General features: G+C 41.1%; 1 long non-coding RNA gene across 1 annotated transcript; it reads right to left on the bottom strand.

The window, feature by feature from the left end:
* Window positions 1-1,040: 1,040 nt before the first annotated feature.
* Window positions 1,041-14,487, bottom strand: LOC139543256 (uncharacterized). The gene is made up of 2 exons (XR_011668640.1): window positions 14,352-14,487; window positions 1,041-1,330 (listed from the first exon to the last, which is right to left on the bottom strand). It is a non-coding gene; the product is annotated as an uncharacterized lncRNA (long non-coding RNA).
* Between the last annotated feature and the right edge of the window lie 864 nt (window positions 14,488-15,351).

The raw sequence follows: 15,351 nt of genomic DNA, 5'->3' as shown, positions 1-15,351 counted from the left end.
TTGTGTCAAACTGGCATAAGGACAGCAAAGTCAAGGTATTGGAGTGGCCATCACAAAGCCCTGACCTCAATCCTATAGAAAATGTGTGGCCAGAACTGAAAAAGCATGTGCGAGCAAGGAGGCCAACAAACCTGACTCAGTTACGTCAGCTCAAAAATTCACCCAACTTATTGTGGGAAGCTTGTGGAAGGCTACCCGAAACGTTTGACCCAAGTTTAAATTGTTTAAGGCAATGCTACCAAATACTAATTGAGTGTATGTAAACTTCTGACCCACTGGGAATGTGATGAAAGAAATAAAAGCTGAAATAAATCATTGTCTCTACTATTATTCTGACATTTCACATTCTTAAAATAAAGTGGTGATCCTAACTGACCTAAAACAGGGACTTTTTACTAGGATTAAATGTCAGTAGTTGTGAAAAACTGAGTTGAAATGTATTTGGCTAAGGTGTATGTAAATTTCCGACTTCAACTGTATCAAGGCTAGCTACAGCCACCTTCATAAAATTGCTAGGTGGCTAGTAGCATTACAGATACATTTTATGTAATACAATTCTTCTTATTATTATTTTTTTTAAAGATTTAACAGGAAAATCTATAGGCATGACACCTATGGGATGTCAACCCCAATACATATTCATGTCATCGTCACCAATCAAATGCATTACAGTTAATTTAACGACTTTGACTACCACCACTGATTTCTGTATGCTAACTATGCTACCAGCTTATATGAACGTGAGTTCGCATTTAGCAATCACTTCTAAACTTGAGAAGGGACAACTTCTAAATGTTATGCAGCAAAAACAGCTACATATATCCAAATCGGACTTTAGTAACCACATTGTGGGCCTGTCATAATACATCAATCATGACAAATTTGACGATTATCCACTTTGTTAGATCAGATTTGCTGAATGTGCGCCAATCCGACGTCCTTATTCTATCCCCTGACCTCTTTACCGCATCTATTACCTTGTCACAAACACATTGTCTAATCATTGTCTTACATACAGTACAACTCAATGACACCAACCATTATCTCCAGTGTCTTGCTTTAATGGCTACCATCGAGACAATCTGGATGAGACATTCCACAATACCTCACTGTGAGGTGCAAGGATTCCATCTTGACCGGCTGTTGAAAACAAGGCTTCCACTTTACTAACATGGTAACTAATGTGTGTTTCTAACCATTTTAAAGTCTGGCTTGAATCAATCATCCTCCATCTTTGCCCCTCTGCCTTATCTGGGACGGTTAACAAGGTCACATTTGCAACAGTCGATAGAATTCCCATTTTACGTTTCTCTCCATGCACGATTAGGACCTGTGGGGAGAGGACGGAGTGGTTAAAAAACAATTAACTATTTGATACCACAGCCATAGGTTTAGATTGTCTTCTACCTGATGCTGTTGCTGAATGATACCTGTCCTCCTCGCATACCATCTAGATTCATGTGCATTCTCAACCATGAACATAGTGGAGCAAAGAAAAGAGAATATATAGAAAGAAGAGAGTAGGTTGAATTGCAACCACCAGCCATCAAAACAAGCAGTTAGAGCTCTCTTGAGGAGATGTTATTGTGAAAGCTTGAATGGGACTCAGGTAAGTGGGAGCAGCTGCATACTTAGTGATTTGAAGGCCCCAGGCACATGCACAAACAACAGACATTTCACAGTATGATGCTGTCTGAGAAATGTGGAATATGCACAGCTATGTTATCAATAGTTTACAATATAAACTATGCCTCTTCCATATCTTCCAAGTGCTATTTAACAACATTGGAAGGATTTACAGTACCAGTCAAAGTTCGGACACACCTACTCATTCAAGGGTTTGTCTTTATTTTTACTATTTTCTACATTGTAGAATAATATTGAAGACATCAACACTATGAAATAACACGTATAGAATCATGTAGTAACCAACCAAGTGTTAAACAAATCAAAATATATGTTATATTTGAGATTCTTCAAAGTAGCCAGCCTTTGCCTTGACGACAGCTTTGCACACTATTGGCATTCTCTCAACCAGCTTCATGAGGTAGTCACATGGAATACATTTCAATTAACAGGTGTGCCTTTTTAAAAGTTCATTTGTGGAATTGATTTCCTTCTTAATGCGTTTGAGCCAATCATTTGTGTTGTGATAAGGTAGGGGTGGTATACAGAAGAAATCCCTATTTGGTAAAAGACCAAGTCCACATTATGGCAAGAACAGCTCAAACAAGAAAATAAAAATGACAATCCATAATTACTTTAAGACATGAAGGTCAGTCAATGTGGAACAATTCAAGAGCTTTGAAAGTAATGTACTTTGAAAGCAATGGACAGCCTCCAGGTTGTGTAAAGGCTATTTGACCAAGAAAGAGAGTGATGGAGTGCTGCATCAGATGACCTGGCCTACACAATCACCCAACCTCAACTCAATTGAGATGATTTGGGATGAGTTGGACCTCAGAGTGAAGGAAAAGCAGCCAACAAGTGTTCAGCATATGTGGGAACTCCTTCAAGACTGTTGGAAAAGCGTTCCTCATGAAGCTGGCAAAGCTGTCATCAATGCTAAGGGTGGCTACTTGGAAGAATCTAAAATGTAAAATATATTTTGATTTGTTTAACACTTTTTTGGTTACTACATGATTTCATATGTGTTATTCCATCATTTCGATGTCTTCACTATTATTCTACAATGTAGAAAATAGTAAAAATAAAGAAAAACCCTGGAATGAGTAGGTGTGTCAACTTTTGACTGGTACTGTAAATTAGTTTAAATCCATGTCGGTTCATATTTTTTGTTTTGTTTTTTGTACAAATAAAAAAGATTTATGTCCAGCTCATGAGGCCCCTTGATGATGTGAGGCCTGAGTCAACTGACTCTTCTGCCTAATGGTAAGTCTGCCAGTGAGTGGGAGAATGCAATGGAGGCAAAAGTGGGGGATTCCATGAATTGCCTACTATTTGCTCAAGTATTATACATAAATAGGATGCCTTACCTTTTTTTTTCAGATTTTATATAATAGAATAGAATTAAACGTTATTGTCCATCCAGGATGGACATTTTTCTTTGGCATCACCTTCATTGAAAGAATCACAGACACATACATTCTCACATCATACATATTTAAACCAGTCAGTCCATCATGTTGCATACACTAACAACATAGAGGACATTAATACATTCACTCACAACTGATCACTGTCTCAACTGCACTAGATAGATAAGTACATATACCGCTACAATTTACTTTGCATTTAGTAGTCCAACAGCACAAGGAACGAATGAATGTTTTAACACGTTATTCTTGGCCATGAGCATTCTGAAGCGCCGGCCAGAGGGAAGCCTCTCGAACTGAGGGTGTAGAGGGTGGGAGGGGTCGCCAATGACAGTCAGTGCCTGCTTTTTGGTTGCCTTGTGGAACAGAATGCTCAAATGTGCCTGTGGTCGACCAATTACTTTGCTGGCTGTGTTTACTATTCTGGTCAGTCTGCTTTTGCTCCTCACGCTCAGATAACCATACCAGACTGTCATATTGAACGTGAGGATGCTCTTCACCCAGCTGTTATACACCATCTCCAGAACATGCTGGCTGACCCCAAACCCCTTTAATTTCCTATTTAAAACTTTTTAGGGATAGGGGGCAGCATTTTCACTTTGGATGAATAGCGTGCCCAAATTGAACTGCCTCCTACTCTGTCCCAGATGCAAATATATGCATATTATTATTACTATTGGATAGAAAACACTCTGAAGTTTCTAAAACTGTTTGAATTATATATGTGAGTATAACAGAACTCATATGGCAGGCAAACTTCCAAACAGGAAGTGGAAATTCTGAGGCTGGTTGTTTTTCATGTCATCGCCTATTCAAATCCCAGGAAGATATGGATTTGTTTGCACTTCCTACGCCTTCCACTAGATGTCAACAGTCGATAGAACGTTGAATGAAGTTTATACTGTGTTGTGGGGCTGGATGAGAGGGGAATGAGTCAGTGGTCTGGCAGATTGCCAGTTCCTGGTCATGCGCATTCCACATGATGTCGCCTTGTGTTCCATTACTTCTACAGACACGAAGGAATGCTCCGGTTGGAACATTATTGTATATATATGATAACAACATCCTGAAGATTGATTCTCTACTTAGTTTGACAAGTTTATTCGACCTGTGATATTAATTTTTGAAGTTTTCGTCCGACGTTATGCGTGACTTGCACGAGTGTAACGGCAGTCTAAGTCGTCCTCCTCCTCAGACGAGGAGAGGCGAGAAGGATCGGAGGACCAATGTGCAGCGTGGTAAGTTTCCATAATTTAATGACATGAAAACTAGACAAGAATACAAAACAACAAAAGTACTAACCGTCACAGTCCCGTGTGGCACAAACACTGACACAGGAGACAACCACCCACAAAATCCCAACACAAAACAAGCCACCTATATATGATTCTCAATCAGGGACAACGATTGACAGCTGCCTCTGATTGAGAACCATATTAGGCTGAACACAGAAACAGACAAACTAGACACACAACATAGAATGCCCACCCAGCTCACGTCCTGACCAACACTAAAACAAGCACAACACATAAGAACTCTGGTCAGGACGTGACAACGAGCGTTTGGATATGTGTACTAAACGCGCTAGCAAAAGTAGCTACATGGACATAAATAATTGACATTATCGAAGAAAACAAAAATTTATTGTCGACCTAGGATTCCTGGGAGTGCATTCTGATGAAGATTATCAAAGGTAAGGGAATATTTATAATGTAATTTCGTGTTTCTGTTGACTCCAACATGGCGGAGAAATGTTGTTTTTATCTGAGCGCCGTCTCAGATTATTGCATGGTGTGCTTTTTCCGTAAAGTTTTTTTGAAATCTGACACAGCGGTTGCATTAAGAACAAGTGTATCTTTAATTCTATGTAAAACATGTATCTTTCATCAAAGTGTATGATGAGTATTTCTGTTATTAGATGTGGCTCTCTGCAATTTTTCCGGGATATTTTGGAACATGGAGCCAATGTAAACTAAGATATTTGGATATAAATATGCACATTATCGAACAAAATATACATGTATTGTGTAACATGATGTCCTATGAGTGTCATCTGATGAAGATCATCAAAGGTTAGTGATTAATTGTATCTCTATTTCTGTTTTTGTGACTCCTATCTTTGGCTGGGAAAATGGCTGTGTGTTTTTTGAACTTGGTGGTGATGTAACATAATCATATGTTGTGTTTTCGATGTAAAGCATTTTTTTTCTTTTATCGGACACGATAGGTAGATTAACAAGATGTTTATCTTTCATTTGCTGTATTGGACTTGTTAATGTGTGAAAGCTATATATTTCAAAAAAATATTTTTGAATTTCCCGCGCTGCCTTTTCAGCGGAATGTTGTCGGGGGGTTCCGCTAGCGGAACGTGTGTCCTAGAAAGGTTAAGAACAGGCGTTGGCTTGCTTTAAAAAAATACAGTCTGCATTCTCTGTAAAACTTGTTATCAATTTGTGTCCCTAGGTATTTAAAACATCTCATCCACCTCCACTGTTTGGTCATTCAGAGAGAGTGGTTGGGACATTGGTAAGCTGTTACCATTGATGATCAGCTCATTTGTCTTTTCCACATTGATGTGGAGGGCACTTGACCGACACCATTCTTGAAGGTTGTTGGTCTGTTTAAAATAGCTGTCCACATCTGACGTAGCATCTTTAAAAAAGAGTCCTACCAGAGCCATGTCATCCACGTAATTAAAAAGGCTCACATTGTTTCCTCAGATCTTCATTTCGTTAGTGTAGATCGAGAACAACAGCGGTTCAGGGTCAGTTCATCAGAGAGGGCCCCATTCATGAGGACCCTCTGTGGGCGGTCATTTAAACAGTCCTTGATCCAACCTGCGAGGCCTCCGTTGACGTTCAGGTCCAGTAGTCATTTCAGCAGTATGTGTATTTGCATTTTATTGAAAGCTGAACTAAAATCTATAAATAACATGTGTGTATATGATTTTGCATGTTGAAGGTGACTAGCCACCATGTTCACCAAGGTCAGGGTAGCATCCTCAGTCCCCCTCTGTGCCTTATAGGCAAACTGTAGTGGGTCCAGTTGATCTGCTATGGAAAGGGTAAGGTGCTTACTAACAACCCTTTCCGTGCAATTGGCCCGATAGGGGCGTGAGGGCCACAGGTCGAAACTCATTCTCTGTTATCTGGAGAGGAGAGGATTTGTTTTACATTCGTACATTCGTCTTTAAAATCAATGGTGTCAAATCTTCCATAAAACAGTTTAGGTCGTTTACAAAGGATGAACAGTCTGCCATATTATTTTTTTCTCTTTTCCTTTCTCTTCCCATCATTGCATTAAGCACTTCCCATGTTTGTCTTGGATTGCCTGTACAGAACCTCTGCTCCACTTTATCCTTGAAGTTCTTTTTTGCTTTCCATATTTTTGACTGGAATTAATTTTATTTCTCCTTTACAGCATCAGTATCTCCTTTCAGGAATGCACATTTCCTTTCATTGAGGCACATTTTCAAGTCCTTAGACACCCAGGGCTTGTTGTTGGGAAATATTCGGACAGTTTTTGTGTTAATGACAGTATCCTCAAATAACTGGATGTATGATGGAATACTGTCTGTCAACTCGTGGGGATCCCTGCACCAGTCAAAGAACACCTCCCAGTCTATGACGTCAAAGCAATCCTTGAGCTTCTCCCTCCTCTCCTCTCCTATAATCTAAATTCAACTATAACAGACAATAGAAGCAAAAGAACAACCATTTTGAATTGCATTTTATGTGGTCAATCTGCAGTTAGTTACATGTTGGTAACCTGACTAGGTTATGGAAATAATATTATGTCTAAGAATTGATTTGAATATTGACATACAGAAGCCGAGGGACTGCACATGATCTAACACACACACCTGTTCTAGATACCAGGAACCCATGCAATAATAATGAAGGAATCCTATTCTCCACAATGGATGGGATTGGGAGCCGGGGATATAGGTAGTAGTTGAAATGTAATCACTTTTATCTCTGCTTGCCCAAACGTCGCTCTATGGGTCTCCCATGGAGTAATTCTCCCATTCTGTGGTGGTACCAATGGCATTTCAGTTGTTTAATAAAATTAAAGTTTTATTTACAGTGGGGAGAACAAGTATTTGATACACTGACGATTTTGCAGGTTTTCCTACTTACAAAGCATGTAGAGGTCTGTAATTTTTATCATAGGTACACTTCAACTGTGAGAGAAGGAATCTAAAACAAAAATCCAGAAAATCACATTGTATGATTTTTAAGTAATTAATTGGCATTTTATTGCATGACATAAGTATTTGATACATCAGAAAAGCAGAACTTAATATTTGGTACAGAAACCTTAGTTTGCAATTACAGAGATCATACGTTTCCTGTAGTTCTTGACCAGGTTTGCACACACTGCAGCAGGGATTTTGGCCCACTCCTCCATACAGACCTTCTCCAGATCCTTCAGGTTTCGGGGCTGTCGCTGGGCAATACGGACTTTCGGCTCCCTCCAAAGATTTTCTATTGGGTTCAGGTCTGGAGACTGGCTAGGCCACTCCAGGACCTTGAGATGCTTCTTACGGAGCCACTCCTTAGTTGCCCTGGCTGTGTGTTTCGGGTCGTTGTCATGCTGGAAGACCCAGCCACGACCCATCTTCAATGCTCTTACTGAGGGAAGGAGGTTGTTGGTCAAGATCTCGCGATACATGGCCCCATCCATCCTCTCCTCAATACGGTGCAGTCGTCCTGTCCCCTTTGCAGAAAAGCATCCCCAAAGAATGATGTTTCCACCTCCATGCTTCACGGTTGGGATGGTGTTCTTGGGGTTGTACTCATCCTTCTTCTTCCTCCAAACACGGCGAGTGGAGTTTAGACCAAAAAGCTCTATTTTTGTCTCATCAGACCACATGACCTTCTCCCATTCCTCCTCTGGATCATCCAGATGGTCATTGGCAAACTTCAGACGGGCCTGGACATGCGCTGGCTTGAGCAGGGGGACCTTGCGTGCGCTGCAGGATTTTAATCCATGACGGCGTAGTGTGTTACTAATGGTTTTCTTTGAGACTGTGGTCCCAGCTCTCTTCAGGTCATTGACCAGGTCCTGCCGTGTAGTTCTGGGCTGATCCCTCACATTCCTCATGATCATTGATGCCCCACGAGGTGAGATCTTGCATGGAGCCCCAGACCGAGGGTGATTGACCGTCATCTTGAACTTCTTCCATTTTCTAATAATTGTGCCAACAGTTGTTGCCTTCTCACCAAGCTGCTTGCCTATTGTCCTGTAGCCCATCCCAGCCTTGTACAGGTCTACAATTTATCCCTGATGTCCTTACACAGCTCTCTGGTCTTGGCCATTGTGGAGAGGTTGGAGTCTGTTTGATTGAGTGTGTGGACAGGTGTCTTTTATACAGGTAACGAGTTCAAACAGGTGCAGTTAATACAGGTAATGAGTGGAGAACAGGAGGGCTTCTTAAAGAAAAACTAACAGGTCTGTGAGAGCCGGAATTCTTACTGGTTGGTAGGTGATCAAATACTTATGTCATGCAATAAAATTCAAATTAATTACTTAAAAATCATACAATGTGATTTTCTGGATTTTTGTTTTAGATTCCGTCTCTCACAGTTGAAGTGTACCTATGATAAAAATGACAGACCTCTACATGCTTTGTAAGTAGGAAAACCTGCAAAATCGGCAGTGTATCAAATACTTGTTCTCCCCACTGTATTTATTTATTTTTACAAGTGGAGCTCTTCCATCATTACCGAGGAGCAAGGCCCCATTATTATCCCAGAGTTATTCGTTGCCATCCTTCCCCATGCAGCATTGCATGCTGGGGACAGCAGCTGTATAAGCAGAGCTATGGTCTCTAAAAGGGCAGATCTACAGCGGCACGGGTCGCAAATGACAAACGAGGAGCTCGGGCCGGCGCTTATTTATGGCTACTTAAAGCTGTCAGTGGGAGATGATTGAGGGTGACCGCTTGATTGGAAAGTGTTGGATCGTCCCAGTCGCTGTAAGCAGTGAGCAGCCTGACAAAGGCACAGGTGAGCAGGGGAAAGAAGGTGAAACAGTGCAGGAGACTGTCTGATTCTGGGTGATAATATGTTTACCTGTCAGGCCATGAGCCAGGAGGTGCCACAGATTGTAGATTGGATCTAAGCCTGTTCTGAACTACACATTTGAAAGCATTAATCACATAAAGGATGTTAATGTTAATGTTATTCTATTTATATTCTTCTTCCATTTTTAGAATAAAATTTGGTAACTCTAATTCCTGTGTTACTACTAAGTAATTGTTCTGATAACAACACTGTAATAACATGCTTTGCCAGTCACAGTATTTAATACACTGCTCTTAGGTCACATCATTGAGTTTCAAAATAAACATCTGTCACATGAGTACTGTATATTATCTTTAAACCAGACCTACTGGGGCATGTCCTTCACGCAGCTAGCTACCATTCTGTGAGAGAAGAGGAGGAAAATGAGGATACCAGATAGACCTCAGAGATATCCTCATGTCCGTTAGCCTGCTTTGGTTAAGAATTATTAGTTTCAGTCAATCCTGCATTAGGCCTGTAAATGAGAGGAATCGATAGGAGAATTGAGCAGGCTTGTGGAATCTATTGAATTCATTAGTGAGTTAAATTACATGCCTGATCAAAAAACAGGGGATTTAGAGACTATGGAGGATGAAAAAAGAAAAATAGCGTAATGTGGGGGTGGGATAAAGTATGTCTCTCCTTGGTAATAGGTGAGGGAATTGATTGGTAAAATCCATTTGCAATCACCTTCATTACGATTATATAACCTTCACCAGTCCATTTCACGTGTGGAGAGCACATGGTTTGGTGCATGTAAGAAAGGATATGTTGTAGGGCTTTCATCTCCTGTACTAATGTATTATTGTATTTTAGATTTTTTTAAATCCCAATTACAGTGCCATCCATGCAAACACCAGACACCAAAGACAATGATTTTATTTGATCCTTGTAAATCTACCATTCAGTTATTTTCTGTACTCTATTTGAAGTGTGAAGGACCATTGAATATTTACACCACATTTTACTATTTTATTGCGAGAAAGATGTCTCTTTCAGTTCTGTCCAGTTCTGCTGAACTTGTCTGCAAAATGAAACTCATAAATCTAATACATTTAACTTTAGTGCAGCCGTAACATTTTACTGGCTTTTTCTGACATCTCTATTAAGTTTATCTTCTGCAGCATTCGCAGTAGCAAGCAGCAAAGTTCAAAGACTGATAGGCACCCAATTACAATGTTCTTCAGTCTCTTCTAATTGCTACTTGCTGCTGGCCTGACTTGGGTAGACTGGTCCCATATCTGATTGAGTCATCTTGCCAACTCGTATGGTGTGACAATGACTATAGGAATTGGCAGTAGAGCTGGCACGATAATTGTATAGTTGTGTAACTGACGATTATGGATGACCGTCATGAAAATAAAATAACCATCATAACGTTTTAATATTACAGAAGAGTATTAGGGCCAAGTGAAGAGAAACAATACACATCAACGGGTGGTAGTACTAGGATAAAAAAAAATGGCGCACGATAGTACTTTTAAAAAATTGCAATATTTTGAGAATAAAGTCAAAATTACATTTTGTGGTGAATAAAGTGTAAATCTTTTAAGTATATACTATCCACGCAAAAACAATTATTCAAGTACCACCACCCATCGCTGTTAATTTATTTCTTATCTTCGCTTGGCCCTAATACTCTTCCATATAATATATACAGTGCATTCGGAAAGTATTCGGAAAGTATAATGACAAAGCGAAAACAGGATTTTAGAAATTATTACAAATGTATTAAAAATAAAAACAGAAATACCTATTTACATAAGTATTCAGACCATTTGCTATAAGACTCGAAATTAAGCTCAGGTGCATCCTGTTTCAATTGATCATCCTGAGATGTTTCTACAACTTGATTGGAGTCCAACTGTGGCAAATTCAATTGATAGTACATGATTTAGAAACACACCTGTCTATATAAGGTCCCACAGTTGACAGCGCACGTCAGAGCAAAAATCAAGCCATGAGGTCGAAGGAACTGTCCGTAGAGCTCAGAGACAGGATTTTGTCGAGGCACAGATCTGTCGAAGGGTACCAAAAAATGTCTGCAGCATTGAAGGTTCCCAAGAACACAGTGGCCTCCATCATTCTTAAATGGAAGAAGTTTGGAAACCACCAAGACTCTTCCTAGAGCTGGCCACCCGGCCAAACTGAGCAATCAGGGGAGAAGGGCCTCGGTACTCTGACAGTGCTCCAGAGTTCCTCTGTGGAGATGTGAGAACCTTCCAGAAGGACAACCATCTCTGCAGCACTTCACCAATCAGGCCTTTATGGTAGTGTCCAGACGGAAGCCACTCCTCAGTAAAAGGCACATAACAGCCCACTTGTAGTTTGCCATAAACGCACTTAAAGGACTCTCAGACCATGAGAAACAAGATTCTCTGGTCTGATGAAACTAAGTTTGAACTCTTTGGCCTGAATGCCAAGCATCATGTCTGGAGGAAACCTGGCACCATCCCAATGGTGAAGCATGGTGGTGGCAGCATCATGCTGTGGGGATGTTTTTCAGGGGCAGGGACTGGGAGACTAGTTAGGATCGAGGGAAAGATGAACGGAGCAAAGTACAGAGAGATCCTTGATAGAAACCTGCTTCAGAGCGCTTAGAACCTCAGACTGGTGCGCAGGTTTACCTTCCAACAGGACAACCACCCTAAGCACATGGCCAAGACAATGCAGGAGTGGCTTCGGGACAAGTCTCTGAATGTCCTTGAGTGGCCCAGCCTGATCGGACTTCAACCCAATCAAACATCTCTGGAGAGACCTGAAAATAGCTGTGCAGCGACGCTCTCCATCCAACCTGACAGCGCTTGAGAGGATCTGCAGAGAAAATGAGAATAACTCTGCAAATACAAACTTGTAGCATCATACCCAAGAAGACTCGAGGCTGTAATTGCTGCCAAAGGTGCTTCAACAAAGTACTGAGTAAAGGGTCTGAAGACTTATGTAAATGCAATATTTTAGTTGTTTATTTTTAATCCATTTGCAAACCTGTTTTTGCTTTATCCTTATGGGGTATTGTGTGTAGATTGAGGGGGGGAAACTATATAATCCATTTTAAAATAAGGCTGTAACGTAAGAAAATGTGGAAAAAGTCAAGGGGTGTAAATATGTATATATTTTTTATTAACATTTTCAAGTCGACAAACCGTGGTAAAAATGGACTCTACAACGTGATAAAAGTTTGATGCCCCTTGTAGCAAACGGTAGCAATTGAGTATGACATTTTGTGCGTATTCAAATTATTATAACGGTAACCCTGGTCATTTGACAGACAAATAACCATCATCCAAAATTCCATGATCGTCGCAGCCCGAGTTGGCAGGTACCAGGCTAAGTCTTGGATGACTATAATCTGTGACCAGCATCATGATGTCACTGGTGAGATTGACAGGCGGTCAACTGTAGTGCTGCTAACAGATAGGGACAGAGACACTTAAAATGGCTGCCCAACCAGCTGTTGTCACAATCAAAACCACTGCTGCCACCCCATTCTCGTATCACTGGCCTAAAAAGCATATACTCTGTATCTGGCAGGATAACTATTTTATCATTGATGCAGTTGGGTCATATTTTAAACCAAATCTACGTCTGAGATGATACGCTACATTAATTGGTAGGATAGTAAATGAGTGAAGTACTGTATGTAAATGGTGGGCCTCATCCCTGAGTATTATCTCTATAAATTTGGTTGTGTCCGACAGAGGGACTGGCTTCAGCATATCTCTCTAAAGCCCTCCATACGGCGCCATGCAAATCAGCTTCAGTGAATATATGTAAACCTTCCAACTTTCATAATTTATTTAATGTCAACTATAGTACACACCAACTTTCACATTGTAACTCCCCGTTCAACACTAAGGCATTCACATCCTCCTAATTGAATGTTCAAACACTTCTATTTGCTTCAGAGTTGCATCTATTAGGTGTTTTTTGTTATACAAAATGACACAGCTCCCTGTGCTTATTTTAGGTTCCTCCCCTTAAAGACAGACTGACAAGGAAAATGGCACAAAGTACAGATTGTCCTCGAGACTCAAGCCATATACAGACTGCCCTTGAACAACCCAGCTAGGTCTGTCAGTATACTTCTGAGTTGATTATCAGTAGTAAGCTACTGCTCTGGCTGCTATCTGCAGGATCATGTTCATGAACACAGTGGCTCTTGCCAACAGAGTTGATTCCCTTATCAGCCATCAGCCGTCAACCCATACAATACAACCTAAACTCTTAGAAAAAAGGTGCTATCTAGAACCTTAAAGGGTTCTTCAGCTGTCCCCATAGGATAACCCTTTGAAGAACCCTTTTTGGGTCCAGGTAGAACCCTGTTGTGTTCTATATAGAACTCTTTCCACAGAGGGTTCTACATGGAACCCAAAAGGGTTCTACCTGAAACCAAAAAGGTTTCTACCTGGAACCAAAAAGAGTTCTCCTATGGGGCAGCCGAAGAACATTTTTGGAACTCTTTTTTGAGAGTATACTCTTGACAGAGAATAGCATTGAGAATATCACAGGCCAAACCATTGTGGAGTACGAATGCCAACACTACCAGCATATTGATTACCATGACAACCATGGGAATCAATGCAGAATTAACATGATTTATTGATAGTGCCACACCAGTAATTAAAATGTGATATGAAACGAACACCTTATGTTGGACTCATTATGGAAGTGGGTCTTGCCTCATCGTTATCATGCTGGTCACTGCATGGATGTAACAGTATCTCCCAAAATGAATGAATGGAAACACAAGTGTGAACCCCAATAATCGTCAGAGGGCTGTTTAAAAAACATGAATCAAGCTTGAGGGTGTTAAGTGGACACAGCTGCAGAGGGGTAAGCAGAAGAAAAGGTTAATAAAGACATCAACTTTGTTCTCTTGTCTGACAAACAGGACAACCCACTCACATTCAGAAAGGTGATTACCATTAGGCCTGATTTGCTTGCTGAGGCATTTGATTGCTGAGGATCAATTTTGCGTAGGAGTAATGCAGTGTAGAGGCCTCAGACATCACATTGCAGACAACAGACAGACAGACAACAGAGGATCAGCAGGCATGACAATAAACCCTTAGGGGGGAAGTTTATAGGAGGCCACACAGCTGGGTCAGGGCGAAAGGGCCAAGAGATATTCATGTTGAGATTTGTAGATTTGTTGATCGTAATATGTAACTAGAGAAAGAGTGGCTCAGAGTCTGAGGCATGATGTTACACAGAGGGGAACTCTTACCAGTGAGCCACACAGTTGTCCTGTCTGATGCGGTGGTTCTCCTGAGTGATATTGGGGATCTCAGCCAATGGCAGCCATTTTCCTTAGAGACTCATGCTGTACACGTCCACCATGTCCTTGGCTGAAACTGTCACACCTTGATCTGTTTCTCCTGTCTTGTGCTTGTCTCCACCCCCCTCCAGGTGTCGCCCATTTCCCCCATTATCCCCTGTGCATTTATACCTGTCTTTTCTGTTTGTCTGTTGCCAGTTCGTCTTGTCTCGTCAAGCCTACCAGCGGTTTTTCCCCGTACTCATGTTTCTCGTTAGGTCCTGTTTTCTAGTTCTCCCGGTTTTTGACCATTCTGCCTGCCCTGAGCCTGCCTGAAGTTCTGTACCTCTTAACAGTGCCTTGGATTACTGACCCCTGCCTGCACTGAACCTGAGCCAGCCTGCCGTTCTGTACCTTACGGACTCTGCCCTGGCTTACTGACCTCTGCCTTGTTTTTGACCTGTTTGCCTGCCCCCTGTTTTGTAAGTAAACTTTTGTTATTTCGAACTGTCTGCATCTGGGTCTGATAGAAACAAGAACAAACAAAGTTTAGGAATCTACCAGAGTGTGTTAATGGCCTGCCTCACAGACAAATACCTTACAAAACAATCAACTCCCCTTCAGATGAAAACTAGTCATTTGCACGTTTCATAGAAATAACTTCTGGGGAATGTCATCCAAATTCTCCTCAAGGTAACAGCTGTTCTGAAGAAAAGAGATCAGAGTGGTATATGTGGGTCAAGGGATTGTCTTGCAGGCCATGGACAGAAGAGAGCATCAGAGATGGTAAGGCAGTGTATGATAGTGTAGCATCAGATGGTAAGGCAGTGTATGATAGTGTAGCATCAGATGGTAAGGCAGTGTATGATAGCGTAGGATATGATTCAGCAGCACTGAAAACATGTGGGAAAATAGGTCAGATGGTTTTAAGCTTTTGCTTCTTGTTGCAGTTGCTTGGTGTCAATCAATG

This window comes from Salvelinus alpinus, chromosome 17 (genome assembly GCF_045679555.1).
Source record: "Salvelinus alpinus chromosome 17, SLU_Salpinus.1, whole genome shotgun sequence".
NCBI classification, from domain to species: domain Eukaryota; kingdom Metazoa; phylum Chordata; class Actinopteri; order Salmoniformes; family Salmonidae; genus Salvelinus; species Salvelinus alpinus.
This window is presented reverse-complemented; position numbering and strand designations above follow the sequence as displayed.